General features: G+C 42.4%; 1 protein-coding gene across 8 annotated transcripts in view; it reads right to left on the bottom strand.

Moving 5' to 3' along the window:
• LOC132385221 (rho GTPase-activating protein 32-like) overlaps nucleotides 1-17,937 on the bottom strand; it is a 556,026-nt gene that overhangs the window by 381,779 nt on the left and 156,310 nt on the right. The window contains exon 1 of one of the 8 annotated variants that reach the window (XM_059957172.1): nucleotides 4,277-4,295. The exons of the other annotated variants lie outside the window; for them this stretch is intronic. The gene's annotated coding sequence lies outside the window, so the exon portion shown is untranslated. Of the gene's footprint in view, nucleotides 1-4,276; nucleotides 4,296-17,937 lie in introns of those variants that run through there. 8 annotated transcript variants of the gene reach the window in all.

Here is a 17,937-nt window from a genome sequence, read left to right as displayed (position 1 = left end):
TATTTAGTAGAAAAGGGTTTTCAAACCTCATTTTTCCAGAGAATGTACATTTCCATTGGGAATCAACCACAATAGAATTTTATACTGCAAGAAATATATACAAATCAAATCTTTAACAGTCAATTGAAACAAAGGATGATTTTACCCAATCACGGGTTTCTGTTCAGCTTCCAAGAGAACAACTGCAGACTGGTAAAAGAAAATCTAGAATAAGAATCTAATAATCATATTTTAATGTCCAACAAGCAACAACACATTAGCATTATTTTTTAAAAATGAGGTTTACTTACATCCATTTAGATTATTGCAGAAAACCAACATTGAAGGTGACTGTAACAGCTGTCAGTAGACTGCCAAAACCACAAGTGTGTGGCCACCAGTAGTTTCACTAACCCGCACTCTCTGATGCTCTGAGAGCCTGTTTCCACAAGTTATGTGAATATTTGCTTTCATTCCACAACCCTGTTTATAGGAAACTCTGCATGCTTAAAATATATAAGTCTTCATAGTAGCAAACTACCTTCTGTACTCCAGTTTATTCCCTCTTACAGGATCCAAACTTTGGTACTTAATATTAACAGTACTAAAATAGCTTCAACATTATAAATTATGTATAACCAAGTTCATATGCTACCTGATAATGTGTTTGCTGTTAAAAATATAAACATTCTAACCTCCAATGAAAATGCAGATTCATAAATTCCAAGAATTGATGAGACATTAGATAAATTCCAAACTGTAATCACAAATGTAAACAGCTCTAAGATGTCTACCATGTATTACTACAAGGGTGATAAACACCACTGACTTCTCGAGGACTCATTCAAATCCTGCAGCCTAATTCACCACAGGTTAGGTTGCTGAGAGCCTCATTGTATGTGAGAAGCAAGTTACCTTATGTGTGTGCCATGATTTCAGCTCATCAATTTCCCCATAAAACCTGAGTGTCAGAGTCACAGAACACAGAAGGCCGTTCGGCACACTACGTTCACACTGACCATCAAAGCACGTATTTCTAAAATTCAAAGTAAAATTGATTATCAGAGGACAGAAATGTCACCACATACAACCCTGAAATTCTTTTTCCTGTGGGCATACTCAGCAAATCGATAGAATGGTAACTGTAAACAGGATCAATAAAAGAGCAAGAGCATAGAAGACAGTTATGCAAATTAAAATATATAAATAAATAGGAATAAATAACGAAAGCATGAAATAACAAGATAAAGTTTCTTAAAGTGAGATCACTGGTTGTGAGATCATCTCAATAGACGAGTGTAATTATCCTCTTTTGTTCAAGAGCCTGATGGTTGAGGGGTAGTAACTGTTCTTGAAACTGGTGGTGCGAGTCCCGAGTCTTTTGTACCTTCTACTTGATGGCAGCAGTGAGAAAAGAGCATGGCCTGGGTGGTGAGGATCTTTGATGATGGATTCTGCTTTTCTATGACAACATTTCACATAGATGTGCTCAATGGTTGGGAGGGCTTTACCCGTAATGTACTGGGCCAAATCCACTACTTTCTATAGGATTTTCCACTCGAAGATATTAGTGTTCCCATACCAGGCCATAATGAAGTCAGCCAATAACCTTGCCATGACACATTTCTAGAAGTTTGCCAAGGTTTTTGATGACGTGTCGATCTCCACACACTCCTGAGTAAGTAGAGGCACTGTCGTGCTTTCTTCACAATCATATTTATATGATGACTCCAGAACAGGTCCTCTGAGGCAGTGACACTCAGGAATTTAAAGTTACTTACCCTGTCCACCTCTGATCCTCCAATGAGGACTGGCTAATGGACCTCTGGTTTCCCTCTCCTGAAGTCTACAATCAGTTCCTTGGTCTTATTGACATTGACTGAGAGGTTATTGTTATGACACCACTCGGCCAAATTTTCAATCTCCCTCCTGTATGCTGATTCATCACCACCCATGATACAGCCCAGAACATCATCAGTAAACCTGAATACGACTTTGAAGCTGTGCTTAGCCACACAGTCATAGGTGTAAAGCGAGTAGGAAAAGGGGCAAAGCACACAGCCCTGTGGTGCACCTGTGCTGATGGAAATCATGGAAGAGATGTTTTTTCCAACCCAAACTGATTGAGGTCTGCAAGTGAGGAAACCCAGGATCCAATTGCAAAGGGGTATTGAGATCCAGGTCTTGGGAGTTTACTGATTCGTTTTGAGGGGATGATGGTATTAAATGCTGAGCTGTAATTGATAAAGAGCATCCTGATGTATACATCTTTGCTGTCCAGATGTTCCAGGGTTGTGTGAAGAGCCAGTGAGATGGCATCTGCTGTAGACCTGTTGCTCCAGTAAATAAATTGGAGTGGCTCCAAGTCTCCAGTCAGACAGGACCTGATAAGTTTCACTCCAGCCTCTCAAAACACCATCACTGTGGCTGTAAGTGTTACTAGGCAATAGTCATTGGGGCAAGTTACGACGATCCTCTTGGGCACCAGTATTGAAGCAGATGGGCACCACACACTGCCAAAGCGCAAGGTTGAATATATCTGTGAACACACCAGCCAGCTGGTGAGTACTGAAGGTCTTCAGTACTTGGCCTGGTACTCCATCTGGGCCGGATGCTTTCCTTAGATTCACTCTCTTGAAGGCCAAAGAGATACTTATCTTCAGATACTGAGACCAAAGGATCTTTGGGAGACATGGGCGTGCATGATGGTTCCTCTCCCTGTTCTGGTGGCTAAAGTGAGAATAGAAGGCATTAAGCTCAACTAGAAGTGAAGCTCAGTGTCCCCCACGTTGCTGGATTTAACTCTGTAGGTTATGGCATTCAAACCCTGCCATAGCTGTTGAGCATCCCTCATTAATTCCAGTCTCGTCCGTAATCTCCATTTTGCCTGTGAGAAGTCTTTCCGGTGATCATATCTGCACCTCTTATAACATTCTTGATCTTCAGACTTGAATGCCTCTGAACTGGCCCTCAGCAAATTCCAGATTTCATGGTTCATTTGTAACCCCCTGGGTCGCCTCAGGCTCGCTCAGCTCATTCTCGTCTAGGGGGAGCAGCCTTCGGCCCCGCCAAACTGGGTAATCAGCTGGTGTGGATGCTGTGTGATGTCCCCGCCTCGCCCAAAAACAGACAGTACACCATAAGCGATTAAATGAGTAACGATACAGTATATATGAAGAGAAAAAAATAAAGAAAAGGCGCCAAACTTATCAAAGTCCAAACCACTTCGTGCACAACCGTTGGAGCTCAATTACTGAAGTCTTCTGGCCACCATTCGATCCCCTCTGAACTCCTCGACTCACAGCTCAGGACCCTCTGAGTGGTCAACCAAGCACATCTAGCTTCATCCCCCCCTCCTCGGAGTACCTCCTGGCCTCGGATCCCCGCTTGGGGTCCGTTCCTCGCCCAGCTTACAGCATTGCGTCCTCTCTCTCGACCCCCTCGCGCCGATCTCCCCAAAAGCCCGTCAACAAAAGCTTACAGACTCAGCAGAAAGAACATTAATCCCCATTTGGTTTACAAAGGAATACCATTCTCCCAGCACTCTCTCGCAACAAAGAAACATTTCTGCTTTTAACAAAACAAAGAAGCCCTTTCCCAACAGTAACAAAGAAATAAGAATAAACCCCCTTTACACATTCATGGCTTCTGACTGGGGAAAACCCTGAATGATTTTGTGGCGACACACTCATCTACAGCTGTTTTAATAAAGTCCGTAACAATCCTGGTGTAGTCATTAAGATTTTCAGATGAGAGCTTGAACACGGCCTAGACCACTGACTCAAGGCAATCCTGTATATGTTCCCCTGCCTCCCATGAACACCTCTCAATTGTCTTGATCTCTGGAGCCTTGCTTTTTAAGCTCTGTCTGTAGTAGCAGTATAGCCAAATGGTCCAATTTGCCAAAATGAGGTCTCAGAAAGGGGACGATAGGCATTTCTTATTGTAATGTAGCAGGTGTTGGGACTCTGGTGCAACAGGTTACACGCTGGTGACAATTGGGTAGGGTTTTCTTCAAACAGGCCTGGCTGAAGTCACCTACTATAATTTGAAATGCAACAGGATGGACTATTTCTTGCCTGCAGATGACATTGTGCAGTGTCACAAGCGCTTACTTATAATCAAAGCTGGTGGTATATAAACAGGATCACAGATGGGAACTCCTGAGGCAAATAGAATGGTCTACATTTGATCGTGAGGTGTTCTAAGTCAGGGGAACATGAGGCCAACATAACCCCATGTCTGAACACCAAAGAGAATTGACAAAAAATGCACACACAACCATCTTTTTTCTTACCAGAGTTCAGGGTTTGATCCATTCTGAAAATCATAAAACCTTCTGGTCTGAACACTGCATTTGGTGTGGCTGCTAATAGTGAAGTCTTGGTTCAACAAACAATCGAGACCTCCCCATGATCATCAATCTTATTTTCCAGTGACTGCACATTCGCCAACCAGATGCTGGGTAGAAGAGGCCTCATCCTTCAGCACTTCAGCCTAGTTTGAATTCTGCCTCTCCTGCTGCATTTCTGGCCATGATGATGACCTTTATTGGCGCCGCGCTTAACTGCTCCACTGCATGGCTTCTGCTCCGCATTCAATCATCAATTGTGAGATCTGAAAATCATTGATGTAATTTCAAAGTCCATTGTTAAGAAGAAATCTACAGGCTACAGTTTGCAGCAGGAGTAATTCAGAAGTATATTTAAGAGGAAAACTGAAACAATTTTCTGCAGCCCGCAGAATCACTGATGTGTGCTGGGGCCATCTTGTCCCTGGAGACTACTAATGCCATTTTATTCTTCCAACATTTCATCAATGACCACACACCTATACACTAGGGGCAATTTACAGTGGCTAGGTTACTATGTAGCCAGCGCATTTGCGTGTTGAGAAGGAACCAGTGCACCTTGAGGAACCACATGGTCACAAGCAGAAAATGCAATTTCCACAAAGACTGCGGCAAATATCAGGACTGAACCTGGGTCACTGGAGCTGAATGGCAGCTGCTCACTTATTGCACCAGTGTCACGCAGGACATGGCTGTAAATTCCCAGGATGGCCTTTAAAAAGAACCTATGAAGACATCACCCATTTTAGTCTGACAAACCCAACCAAAAAGCTGCTGCAGCTGAAGATTTGATTCAAAAATTTCACCTTCAGCTGAAAATATGCCTTCCTCCCCATCCACATTGTTTATCCAAGGCCAATCTGATACCAGGGCCCAGGAGTCAGCCCATCAACACTGAGTTACTCTAAAGTACTGAGACAGACCCATTGTCCATGAGTTGCAGTACTTCTTGGACTTTCCCAGATTATATTCTCTAATCGGCATACACAAATCAATACAAGGGATTTCAAACAATTTGGTGCCATACAGGATGACAGTTTTTGAGGGTGAATACGGAGGAAATGTATCCAAGCTTTCTGAAGTATGTTTATCCTCCAAAACTGAAGTATGAACAGATAGGGTTCAAAAAGCATTTACCTTTTATGTATTCATCTGGCACAGTACCTTTACAGCATAATGGTCAGACCTCAGGTAGTTTCAAAACTATTTTCGGTATTTTCCTTTTTTCTTAACATAAGTGTTCAAGGCTACAGGAGAACCTTCTGTTGCAGCCCTACACACATCACTATCCACAAGCTCCAATAATAACCCTTCCTTACTGTTCAAAATACAATACTGGTAACTACATCAGATAGCCAGGTCTACATAACAACACACAATTCAATGGAAAGCTGCTGTATAATTATTGAGAAGTGCAAAACAGAATGAAGCCATTCAGCCTATTCTTCCTGTGCTGAGCCATTTGCCAGTGCTTTCCAAAAACAATCTTCCAAACCAGCTGTCAGCTTAACAGTGCTCTACTTTAAATAGCAATTACATTTTCATTTAAATGATAGACACTCCAGTCTCAATAACTTCCAAAGAAATTATTCCTCTATTACAAATTATGAAGTCATTCATGATCACAAAAGAGCATTTCCCCTGTTCACCATGATTTTCTCTTTTAACTTTGTTTGTTCCATTTATTCTTGTTATATGAACCCTCTCTAAAATCCATCCCTATCAACATTCAACTTCATTATTCAGAAACGATAATGTCACTTCCATAATCATGTGCCCTGAACTACATCAACCAACAGCCTGCTGCAGGAACAGCAACAGCAGGAAGGAACTGTCAGTGTAATGGAAATTCTGCAGGACTGACGTGCATTTTGAGCCAAAACATCAATTCCTTTATCCCAACTAATGCCGAGTTCCTCCTGTTGCAGATTCCAGCTTCCAGCTTCTGCAGTCTCTGCCCAAACCTGCACTCAGTGCACTAACTGTAGATAACAGATGCTTCCTACAAGTACACATTGTCCTTATTGTTATACTTTTACCTTTAATTATAAATCAATCTTTTTCAATACTATAAACTTGCACAAATTTTTAAAAATTTGAGCCCAGAGATCTATTTCACTGCTTCTATGCATATATTCCTGTTCCAGTTTTTCCCCACCCCAAATGAATCAACATACTGCAAAGTGAAGTCTATCCTTATCATTGTTTCCTCCTGAAAACTAAACGTACAAAACAGGAGGTAACCAATGAGCCTAGTGGCTGAGCAGACTCCTTGAAATAACAACCAACTTTGGTCTCTTGCTACCATAACCATGTTAATTGTAATTTTCATGCACCTTTGAAATCCCTTTTAAAATCAATTCCAAACTCCACACATCTGAAGAATTGTGTAAAAAAAACTTTCAATTCTTTCAATGATTTTGCAACTACCATCTTTAGTTACCCCAAAATGTATTTCAAAATTCTCAATTAAGTCTATACTATAGAGAAAATAATCCTAACTTTCATAGAACATAGAAATCTGCAGCACATTGCAGGCCCCTTCAGCCCACAATGTTATGCCGACCATGTAACCTACTCTAGAAACTGTCTAAATTTTCCCTAGCACATCTCCCTCTATTTTTTCTAAGCTCCATGTACCTATCTAAGAGGCTCTTAAAAGACCCTATTGTATCCATTTCCACCACCGCCACTGGCAGTCTATTCCACGCACCCACTTGCCCCTGACATCCCCTCAGTCCCCATTTCCAAGCGCCTTAAACCTATGCCCCTTTGTGCAAGCCATTTCAGCCCTGGGATAAAGCCTCTGGCTATCCACACAATCAATGCCCCTAATCATCTTATACACCTCTATCAGGTCACCTCTCATCCTCCGTCACTCCAAGGAGAAAAGGCCGAGTTCATTCAACCTATTTTTATAAGGTACCCCCTCCAATCCAGGCAAAATCCTTGTAAATCTCCTCTGCACTCTCTCTATAGTATCTATGTGTAGTGAGGTGACCAGAACTAAACACAGTACACCAAGTGGGGTCTGACCAAGATCTTGTATAGCTGTAACTTTCTCATGGCTCTTGAACTCAATCCCACAGCTGATGAATGCCATACACCATACGCCTTCTTAACAACACTTGTCAACCTGCGCAGCAGCTTTGAGTGCCCTATAGACATGGACCCCAAGATTTCTCAGATCCTCCACACTGCCAAGAATCTTACCATTAATATTATATTGTGTCTTCAAATTTGACCTACCACAATGAACCACTTCACACTTATCAGGGTTAAAGTCCATCCGCCACATCTCAGCCCAGTTTTGCATTGTACTAATGCCCCACTGCAACCTCTGACAACCCTCCAGACTATCCACAACAACCCCAACTTTTGTGTCATCAGCAAACTTGCTAACCCACCCTTCTACTTCCTCATCCAGGTCATTTATAAAAATCACAAAGAGGAGGGGTCCCAGAACAGATACCTGCGGGACACCACTGGTCACTGACCTCCATGCAGAATATGAACCATCCACAACCACCCTTTTGCCTTCTGTGGGCAAGCCAATTTTGGATCCATAAAGCTAGGTCTCCTTGGATCCCATGGCTCCTTACTTTCTGAAGGAGCCATGCGTGGGGACTCTTATCAAACGTCTTACTGAAATCCATATACACTACATCCTTTGTTCTACCTTCAATGTGTTTTGTTACATCCTCGAAGAATTCAATCAGGCTCATAAGGCACAACCTGCCCTTGACAGAGCCATGCTGACTATCCCTAATCAGATTGTGTCTCTCCAAATGCTCATAAATCCTGCCTCTCAGGATCTTCTCCATCAACTTGCCCACCACTGAAGTCAGACTCACTGGTCTATAATTTCCCGGGATATCTCTACTCCCTTTCTTAAACAAAGGAACAACCTTTGCAACCCTCCAATCCTCTCCTGCCCCTATTGATTACGCACAGATCATCGCAAGAGGCTCAACAATCTCCTCCCTCGCTTTCCACAGTAGCCTGAGGTATATCTCATCTGGTTCCAGTGACTTATCCAACTTGATGCTTTTCAAAAGCTCCAGCACATCCACCTTCTTAATGTCTATATGCTCAGGCATTTCACTCCGCTGTAAGTCATCCCCACAATTGTCAAGGTCTTCTTCCCTACTGAAACAAAGTATTCATTAAGTACCTCTGACTCCATGCACGTTTCCACTATCGCACTTGATTGGTCCTATTCTCACACAGCTCATCCTCTTGGTCTTCACATACTTATAGAATATCTTGGGGTTTTCCTTAATCCTGCTCACCAAGGCCTCTTCTGGCTCTCCTAATTCCATTCTGAAGCTCCTTCCTAGCAACCTCGTAATTTTCTAGAGCTAGTGGCCTAGTTTCTTGAACCTTTCGTAAGCTTTTCTTTTCTTCTTTAACTAGATTTTCTACATCTTTTGTACACCACAGTTCTTTAACCCTACAATCCTTTCCCTGCCTCAATGGAACATATCTATGCAACTATTCCCCGAACATTTGCCACATTTCTGCCGTGCATTTCCCTGTGAACATCTGCTCCCAAGTTCCTGCCTAATAGCATCGTATTTCCCCCTACTCCAATTAAATGTTTTCCCAAATTGTCTGCTCTTACCCCTCTCCAGCACTATGATGAAGGAGAAAGTTGTGGTCACTACGTCCAAAATGCAATCCCACTGAGAGATCTGACACCTGACCAGGTTCATTTCCCAATACCAGATCAATTACAACCTCTCCTCCAGTTGGCTTATCTATATACAGTGTCAGGAAACCTTTCTGAACACTCCTAACAAACTCCACTCCATCTAAACTCCTTGCGTTAAGGAGATGCCAATCAATATTGGGAAAGTTAACTTCTCCCATCACAACAACCCTATTATTATTGCACTATTCCAGAATCTGCCTCCCTATCTGCTCCTCTATATCCCCATTACTATTGGGGGGGGGGGGGGGTAATCTATAAAAAAAAAGCACCGAGTTATTGCCCCTTTCCTGTTTCTGACTTCCACCCACTCTGACTCAGTAGACAATTCCTCCATGACTTCCTCCTTTTCTGAAGTCGTGACACTATCCCTACTTCTTCTGCCTCCCTCTGTTCTTTTTGAAACATCTAAAGCCTGGCACACTCAGCAGCCGTTCCTGCTCCTGAGACATCCAAGTTTCTGTATTGGTCACAATGTCACAGTTCCATGTATTAATCCACGCTCTTAAGTTCATCTGTCTTGTTTACGATACTCCTTGCATTAAAATAGACATCTCAAACCATCAGGCTGCGTGCATCTTTGCTCTAACATCTGCCTATTATTCCTCACCAACTCCCTGCAAGCTGTCTCTACTTGTGCTCCAACATCCCCATCTTCTGCCTCTTTACTTCGGTCTCCAACCCCCTGCAAATCTGGTTTAAACCCTCCCTGCCAGGATATTGGTCCCCATCCGATTCAAGTGCAACCTACACTATTTGTACAGGTCACACCTGCCCCAGAAGAGGTCCCAATGATCCAAAATTCTGAATCCCTGCCCCTCCAACCCAACTCTTCCAACCCACTATTCAAAACCAATAACTAATAACAACTGTCTCCCCTATCCAAGGTAAACCTGCAGAATCATAAATCACAGTCAGGTTTATTATCACTGATATACGTCATGAAATTTGTTGCAACAGCAGTGTAAGACAAAGCTTCAATAAGTTACAAAAATAAATAAGTATGCAAGTAAATGAATACTGAGGTAATATTCATGGACTATTCAGAAATTTGACAGGAGGGGAAGAAGCTGTTTTTTAAATGTTGAGTCTTTATGTTCCTATACCTCCTTCCTGATGGAAGCAATGTGAAAAGGGCATGTCCCAGATGGTGAGGGTCTTTAATGATGAATGCTGTCTTCTTGACACACTGCCTCAAAGCTAGGGAGGCTGGTGCCCATGATGCAACTGGCCAAGTCTTCAACCCTTTGCGGCCTCTTGCAATCCTGTGCAAAAGCCTCCATACCAGGCTGTGATGCAACCAGTTAGAATACCGTCCACAATAATCTTTAGAAACTTGTAACAAATCTCCTCAAACTTCCAATGAAGTATAGCCTCGGGCGTGCCTTCTTTGCAACTTCATCAATTGTTAGGATTCTCTGAGATATTAATGCTCAGGAATTTGAAGTTGCTCACCATTTTCAACATTGACCCCTCAATGAGGACTGATGTGTGTTCTCCCAACTTCCCCTTTCTGAAATCGAAAAATAATTCCTTAGTCCTGCTGACATTGAATGCAAGATTATTATTGCAACACTGCTCAACCAGCCGATCTATCACCTTCCTTTACGCCTCCTAGTCACCTTCTGAGATTCTGCCTACAGTGGTGTCACTGGCAAACTTATAGATGACATTTGAGCTGTGCCTAACCACAGTCATGAATTTACAGAAAATAGAGCAGAGAGCTAAGCATGCGTTCTTAAGGTGCACAAGCATTGATCGTCAACACGGGATGATGTTATTAGCAATCCACATATTACGGTCTGCTGATAACGAGGTTGTGGATCCCGTTGCAGAGGAACATTTATAAGCTTGAAGAACAGTACTGAGGCGATGAAGATGTTGAACACTGAACAATAATTGATGCACACAAACTGACATAAGTACTGCTGTTTTCCAGGTGCTGCAAAGCCAAGTGGAGAGCCAGTGAGATTGCATCCACTATACAGTGGCATGCAAAAGTTTGGGCAACCCTGGTCAAAATTTCTGTTACTGTGAATAGTTGGGGAGAAGATGAATTGATTTCCAAGTCATAAAGTTGAAGATGAAACATTCTTTTCAACATTCTAAGCAAGATTAGTACATTATTTTTGTTTTGTACAATTTTAGAGTGGGGGAAAAAAAAAGGAAAGGAGAGCCATGCAAAAGTTTGGGCATCCCAACAGATTTGAGCTCTCAGATAACTTTTACCAAGGTCTCAGACCTTAATTAGCTTGTTAGGGCTATGACTTGGTCACAGTCATTGTTAGGAAAGGCCGGGTGATGCTAATTTTAAAGCTTTATAAATACCCTGACTCCTCAAACCTTGTCCCAAATATCAGCAGCCATGGGCTCCTCTCAGCAGCTGCCTAGCACTCTGAAAATTAAGATAAATCATGCCCACAAAGCAGGAGAAGGCTGTAAGAAGATAGCAAAACCTTTTCAGGTAGCTGTTTCCGCAGTTCATAATGTAATTAAGAAATGGCAGTTAACAGGAACAGTGGAAGTCAAGTTGAGAACTTGAAGACCAAGAAAACTGCTTATAGGATTGCTAGAAAGGCAAATCAGAAGCCCTGTTTGACTGCAAAAGACCTTCAGGAAGATTTAGCAGACTCTGGAGTGGTGATGCACTGTTCTACTGTGCAGTGACATCTGCACAAATATGACCTTCATGGAAGAGTCATCAGAAGAAAACCTTTCTTATGTCCTCACCACAAAATTCAGCGTCAAAAGCTCGCAAAGGAACATCTAAACAAGCCTGATGCATTTTGGAAACAAGTCCTACTGATGAAGTTAAAATAGAACTTTCTGGCTGCAATGTGCAAAGGTATGTTTGGAGAAAAAAGGGTGCAGAATTTCATTAAAAGAACACCTCTCCAACTGTTAAGCACGGGAGTGGATCGATCATGCTTTGGGCTTGTGTTGCAGCCAGTGGCACAGGGAACATTTCACTGGAAGAGGGAAGAATGAATTCAATTAAATACCAACAAATTCCGGAAGCAAACATCACACCGTCTGTAAAAAAAAGCTGAAGATGAAAAGAGGATGGCTTCTACAACAGGATAATGATCCTAAACACACAACAAAATCCACAATCGACTACCTCAAAAGGTGCAAGCTGAAAGGTTTTGCCATGGCCTTCACAGTTTCCTGACCTAAACATCATCAAAAATCTGTGCATAGACCTCAAAAGAGCAGTGCGTGCAAGAGGGACCAAGAATCTCACAGAACTAGAAGCCTTTTGCAAGGAAGAATGGGCAAAAATCCCCCAAACAAGTTTGAAAGACTCTTAGCTGGCTACAGAAAGCATTTACAAGCTGTGGTACTTGCCAAAGGGGGTGTTACTAAGTAGTAGGCCTCTGTTAGTCTCAATAGACCATGGATTTGCGCCTTGGAAAGTTTCCAGGGCGCTAGCCTGGACAAGGATTTTTTTTAAATGGAAGACCGGCAGTTGCGCAAGCTGCAAGTCTCTCCCCTCCACGCCACCGATGTTGTCCAAGGGAAGGGTGTTAGAGTTATTAAGTACTGATCATGCAGGGTGCCCAAATTTTGCTTCAGACCCTTTTCCTTGCTTAAGATATTAAAGAAATGTGTCATCTTTACCTTTATGCCTTTTCAAAACCAGGTCATCTTTTACTCGCTTAGCTATTCACAGTAATAGAAATTTTGACCAGGGGTGCCCAGACATTTGCATGCCACTGTATATCTATTATGGTGGTGAGCAAACTGCAGTAGGTCCAGGTCCTTACTCAGGCAAGAGTTGATTCTAGCCGTAACCAACCACTCAAACCACTTCATGCAACCATAAGACAGAGGAGCAGATTTAAGCCATTCAGCCCATCAAGTCTGCTCCGTCTTCCATCATGGCTGATTTACTATCCCTCTCAAACCCATACTCCTGCATTTTCCACATAGCCTATGACACACTGACTAATCAAGAACTTAACAACCTTCGCTTAAAATACACTCAATGACTTGGCCTCCACAGCTGTCCAAGACAATGAATTCCACAGATTCATCTCCCTCTGGCTAAACAAATTCCTCATTTCTCTTCTAAATGGATGTCCTCTATTCTGAGGCTATGCCCTCTGGTCCTAAACTCCTACACTACAGCAAACATCCTCCCACATCCACTCCATCTAAACCTTTCAATATTCAATAGGTTTCAATAAGATTCCCCCCCTCCCATTCTTCTGAACTCTAGCCAGTGCAAGCCCAGAGCCATCAAATGCTCTTCATACGTCAACCCCTTCATTCTCAGAATCATTCTAGTGAAGCTCTTCTGGACCCTCTCCAATGTCAGCACATGTTTTCTTTGAAAAGTGTCCACCTGCTCACAATCTAAATGCAGTCTGATCAATGTCTTATAAAGCCTCAGCATTACATCCTTGCTCTTGTATTCTAATCCTCGCAAAATGAGTGCTCATATTGCATCTGCCTTCCTTACCAACAATTCAACCTGCAAGTTAACCTTTATGGAATCCTGAACAAGGGCTCTCAAGTCCCTTTGCAGCTGATTTTAGAATATTCTTTCCACTTAGCAAATACGAAAATTTAGAAAGTCTATAACTTTATTCCTTCTATCAAAGTGCATGACCATACAATTCCCTCCACTATATTCCATCTGCCACTTCTTTGCCCACCCTCCCAATCTGACTGATTCCCTCTACAGACTCCCTGCTTCCTCAACACTACCTGCCTTACATCTATCTTTGTATCACCTGTAAACCTGGCCACAGAGTCATCAATTCCATCACCCAAATCATTGACATACAGTGTTGTGCAAAAGTCTTAAGTACATGTATAAGGCTCGAGTGCCTAAGACTTTTGCACAGTATTTTATTTGTCAACGTGAAGCAGAGAGCGAGTTTGTAAATCTGGCAGGAGCAAAGGATGTTGGGAATGGCAGAGACAGAGCATTGTGGGAAGGGTGTGGGACAGGTGGCAGAGAAAGAGTGCCGGGGGCAGGGAGCAGTGCAGAAGCAGACATGCCCAGCCAAGGCCAGGCAAGGTCATTTGATTCCAAACATTTGGTCTATTCATCATTACAGAATGTCTCGGTGGTGTTTCCTGTTCCCTCCCCCCTCCTTTCCCCTTTTTCCAACGATGATTCCCCTCTTCCTGCCCCCTTCCCACTCTCAGTCCATATTAGACACCCATATCAGAATCAGGTTTATCATAACTCATATATGTCATTTTTTTGTGGCAGTAATACAGTGCAATACATAAAATTACTACAGCTATACATGCCTAAGACTTTTGCACAGTACTGTGAAACCCCTTTTTACTGGACATCTCTGGAAATGCGCCTTGTTGGCCACTCGCTAACAGCCACTGGATTCCGTGGTGAGAAACCCACCTTTCTCGGACTTCATTCGCCTAGGGTGTATACCACTTTGATCCCGCTAAATCCTCAAGGTTGGGATGTCTCACCCACCAAAACCCCAGTTTGTGTGAATGCTGTGTGATTTACTGCCCCCAGCAATTGCCCATTGGCAAGAAATAATAGATCATACACTGCATACAATTATAAAGTATATTTAAGAATGTTAGCTTAAGCAAACAGTTATTAAAGAAAAACAAAAACTTAAACAGTCACATGTGCACAGTGGAGCTCAAATCCTCCAGAAGCCATTGTTTTCAATGCACACACTGCACCTTGCAAAGGTCACTCAAAATCCATCTCAAACAAATGGGCTCTCCCACAGGAGTATTGCTTCTTCTTCCTTGAAGCCATTTATCTGCATAAAGCACCTTGTGCAACAGGAATGACATCCTCCGCCATCTTCCCTCCTGTCTTCTCCCAACTCCTGCCAACAAAGACCTCGACTCACACCAGTGTCTATCACAAAAACACTCTGGACAGCATTCTCTAGAACCTTCTCCCAATTTCAACATCCTGACTGGCTGACACCACATTCCGAGGTTAAACAACAAAGCCCCTTATCTCAGCTCAAACCCAAACAAGCTGAAAGCAGAACAGACTGCTCTTACAGAGTTGCTAAATGAAATACCTACAGCACAGCAGTAAAAATCTTAACTAGGGCATTACAACTGTATAAAGTGAAAAGAAGCAGTCCCAATATCTACCCGTGGAACACCACTAGTCACCGGCAGCCACCAGAAAAGCCTGCCTTTATTCCCACTTTCCCTCCTTCCAGTCAGCCATTCTTCTATCCATACTAGTATCTTTCCTATAATACCATAGGTCAAAAAAGATGTATTGTTAAGCAGCCTCATGTACAGCAATTTGTCAAAGGCCTTCTGAAAATACAAGAAAACAACTGTAGATGAGTTTCAGGGGATAGTCATTGAGGCAGCTCAACTTGCAGCTGTGAGAGGTGGAAAATATCCATGGTATCCTGCCAGTTAGTCGGCACAGGTTTTCAGTAACTGCCAGTTATACCACCGGGGTCTGAACATTCACCTTTTGGAGCTTTTAGCTTTTGTCTTATCGGAAGAAATGGTGTGCAAACTTTGCCACGGCAGTCGGGCATCCAGTTGGGTCACAAAATTCAAATAGAATAGCCTTTCTGCTCTCACAATGGTCTGCCATACGTTGTACCTGGACTTTTTGTCTTCTTGATCATAAGTCTTGAACGCCAGAGATCTAGTCTTCAGCAGAAAGCAAATCACCTGGTTCATCCAGGGCTTCTGTTTGGGAAGTCTCAGTAACTTCTTTTCAATCCATGCTCTTTAAATCTTTCCAAAAATATTGTGGACATACTTGTTCGTAACACTTCAGCCAAGATCAACCTAGTGTACTCTCTCAACCTAGTCACAAGCTTTGCAACCTTTTATCTCTTGACAAATGCTACTTAGCAGCATCCCGCAACAGTATGTGTTTTGCCCCAGATTCTAGCATCTGCAGACTCACGCCTCCAAATATTGCTCATGGTTAATCCCCAATCTCTTTGCTCTCTCCACCATTAAAAGTTGCAGTCCTTCAACCAGCCATGCCACAGCCAGGGTAAGCATAGTAAAAGGCCACTTTGTTGGCAGATCTCACGCTGACAAGGAAATGTGCAGGAGTAAAATAGATCGGCTCATGAGTAATGCAAAAACAACAACCTTGTACTCGATGCCTGCAAGACCAAGGAACTAATTGGGGACTCCAGGAAGGGGAAATAGAGAAAACACACAGCAGTTATTAGAGGTGTCAAAAGTAGAAAAGGTGAGCAGTTCCAGGGTGTCAACATTTCTGAAGATCTATCCGGAGCACAACATATTGATGCAATCACAAAAGTGGCATGACAGTGGCTATATTTCATTAGGAGTTACAAACTCTTGCAAATTTCTACAGATGTACCATAGAGAGCATTCTGACTGGTTACATCACCACCTGGTATGGAGGCCCAATTAACAAGATCAGAAAAAGATGTTGAAGGTTGTAGACTCAAGCCAACTACAGCATGGGCACTAGACTTCCCACCATCAAGGACAATCAATGCCTTAGGAAGGTGGCTTCCATTATTAAGGACCCTGAACATTACCTCAATATTTGGCTTTCTTTTTGCACTATTGTTTAAAATATATTCTTATTGTAATTTTCTATGTATTACACTGTACTGCTGCCACAAAACAACAAATTTCAAGACAAACATCAGTGAAAATAACCCTGATGCTGGTACTTGGACAATTCACTCTTTTCCGAGCTAGAGCATTACCTAATTTATGAATTCCTTATTGAATATTTATTTAGGAAATGTCTCATGATTAAGTAGATGCAGTGATGATTCACCACAACTACAGCATGGAAATGTTACTAAGTGAGGAATTGAGGTTTTTTTTTACACTTGAATGAGTTCTTCATGCACAAACTGATCAGAAAGAGACAAGATCAATAACCTCAATAGAACATTCCTGAGGAATCTGATAGAATTCTGTTTGAGCACAGCAAGCCTGGACCTGAAACTTCTTTTAAATAAAGGCAAATACAATATTATGAAGATAGAGTTAGGAATGGGGAAAGGAAATGTTGGACAGTAGCAGATATTTCATAACTCTCAGAAAAGAACTATCTTAGTAATTTTAGCAAAATCTGACAGAAAATCATTAGCCAGCTGGAACACACCTTCTATGCATTGACTGCTATTGGAGGTACACAGTAGAAAGAGCACTACATACTTACTGATTCCTGATGCAGGGTCACAACAAACCATTGATCAATCTTTTTCCTTCAAATATGCTGCTTGATCTGCCCTCCGCCAATTTTGTTTTATGTCATTATTCTGGTATTCAAATCCTCTTGCCACAGAGATGAAGAGACGAGGAAATCTGGGCAACATGCACAAAATGTTGGGAGGAATCTTAGCGGATCAGGTAGCGTTTTTGAAGGGAAATGAATAATCAACATTTCAGGCCAAGACCCTTTATCGGGATGGGAAAGAAGGTCGAGGATAGAATAAAAGGATTGGGGAGCGGGAGGGGAGAGAAGGAGTACGAGCTGGCATATGATAGATCAATGGTAGGAAGGTAAAAAGATGGGAAGTGATAGGTGATGGTGGATGAGGAATCTGACAGGAGAGGACAGTAAACCATGGAATAAAGAAGGTACAAAACTAGAGCTAAGAAAATTTATGCAAATGACAGGTTGTGAGGGTGGGTGAAGGGAAAGAGAAGAGTTGTGGAGCCACAGTGATAAGAGAAAACAGGAGGCTGTGGAGAAAGAATAGAAGGGAGTGGTTATTGGAAGGTAAAGAAATCAATCATCACGGCATCAGATTGAGACTACCAAGATCGAATAAGATGCTGCTCCTACAATCTGCGCCTGGCCTCAACATGACAGAGGCAGCTATGAACAGGCCTGTCAGTGTAAGAATGAGAAGTGGAATTAAAATGGCTGCCCACCAGAAGATCCCGCTGCTGTGGTGGACAG

The sequence above is a fragment of the Hypanus sabinus genome, chromosome X2 (genome assembly GCF_030144855.1).
Source record: "Hypanus sabinus isolate sHypSab1 chromosome X2, sHypSab1.hap1, whole genome shotgun sequence".
Taxonomy (NCBI): Eukaryota; Metazoa; Chordata; class Chondrichthyes; order Myliobatiformes; family Dasyatidae; genus Hypanus; species Hypanus sabinus.
Note: the sequence above shows the minus strand (reverse complement) of the source record. Positions and strands in the feature narration are given on the sequence as shown.